This window comes from Anoplophora glabripennis, unplaced genomic scaffold, assembly GCF_000390285.2.
Source record: "Anoplophora glabripennis isolate ALB-LARVAE unplaced genomic scaffold, Agla_2.0 scaffold321, whole genome shotgun sequence".
Lineage (NCBI taxonomy): Eukaryota > Metazoa > Arthropoda > Insecta > Coleoptera > Cerambycidae > Anoplophora > Anoplophora glabripennis.
Window position 1 is genome coordinate 566087 of NW_019416407.1, and position 1996 is coordinate 568082.

Here is a 1996-nt window from a genome sequence, read left to right on the forward strand (position 1 = left end):
TGAATATTTCAGATAACACTACGTAGAACTCTGTATATTTTATGTAGCTTTCAGAACATCTGTAATAAACAATGAACATTGTTTAAGAAACACATTTTCCCAAATTTGAACTAAAAAAAATATGTATTTAATAAATAAAATTATAGTAACTTTATGTGGGATGAACAGAGTTGAATGAGAGTGGGGGAACTCAATGTTGTCATCACGAATTACAAATGGCGGATTCAAACTACAAAATTTTTATTTATTAAATACATATCTTTTAACTTGAAATTTACGAAAATGTGTTTCGTGAACAGTGTTAATTGTTCATAACAGATGTTCTGGAAAGCTACATAAAATATACAGAGTTCTACGTAGTGTTATATGAAATATCCAGGTTAGAATTTTGAAAAATTTTTTTCTCGAAACCTAGGTTCGACCGCACAAAAAAACTGCAGATTCGTGTTCAGCACCATAGAAAATAGGGGGGTAGACAAAATTTCATGAAAATTGGAGGTGGTGCCACTAAAGTAAATAATTACCATATTTATAGATATATGTTTAAATCAAACCACAAAATTCCAACTATCTGACCTGACACTTCACTGTCTGTCAAACTCAAACATGAAAACAAGGATTAGAATGAGATGGCTAGATGACATAATTTTAGATGGGAGCGTCCTCTGTGAGATGTTCTCCAACGATCAATAAGGGTACAATTGTGTCCATAAGAGATAACAGGCCATGGACTAAACCATCTTCAAAGTGTCAAACCATCAAATTCGTCATAAGAAAATTCTTTGTTAACCTACCTTATAATGCATATGAATGATTGTACTTACAAAAAAGTTATAAGGGGTCGTGTCGTAAGTTATTTGAGAGATTATCAACTACCTGTCGGCAATAAACTGAAACGTGGAATTAAAGGTTTTAATAGCGCAGTGAAGCACTCAGTTTTTCAAGAAAAAGTAGAAACAGATCGCATGGTTTCAATACCAAAGATATTTTACGACTTATGCAGTATCATATCGCAACACATAGAAACTAAGGGAATATTCTGGGAAACAGGCTCCGTACCCATACAAGATGATCTCAAACAGAAAATACATAGGAAAGTATCCTGGCAAAATGAAAATGTTGATGTGTTAGATGCAGCTGTGCTTCTGAAGCATTACATAGGAAAATTACCGGTGCCTCTGATTCCTCCTGTGTATTATGAACTTTTCTTTGCTTGTCTTGACCTAGATAATAAGGAAGAACTACTTTTAGTCGCTACCTTGCTTCTTCCTATAGAAAACTTAAATCTGTTGTCATATTTAATGAATTGTTTTCATGAAGTTGCTGGTTTTTCCAAATTTAATAAAATGACTTCTTATAATCTTGCGGTATGTATGGCATCTAGTATTATACGAATATATGAATTTTCAGAAATACCATTTAAAAGTGCTGAAATTCTTACCATTCTAATAGAAAATGCACCAGAAATTGGAATTATTCCCGATTATATACAAAAACGATTGAATTTAAGCGAAAAATGTAACGAAAGAAAAAAGAAGATATATAATATTTGGATAAGTTTTAAACAAAAATTGTTAATAAAGTTTCATGATTAATTATCAGTTTCTTAAAATCTAATAAAATAGTGACTCAAATTTAATGTAGTAACATTTTTAACTATTTAAATATTAGCTATATGTATTAGGTACAACCATCTCTTTTGCCAAAAATAAGAAAGAAAACATTTTTAAAATAAAAAAATGTTATATTTATTAGTACAATCAGAATAATCCTATTCACTAGCTGAGTAGATCACCATAGAGGCCTAGTATATACTACAATATAATACAAAACATTGTCTCCGTTCTTAATCTAGAGTATCTTAACTATTACCACCATTTACAACCTATAACTCTTAAGTACCCGTTATATCTTCTACAATTATAATATCAGTGATGTTATTGATTAATATTTCTATTGTTCTATGATTCTGTCGAATTTGTTCACAGAATCACAA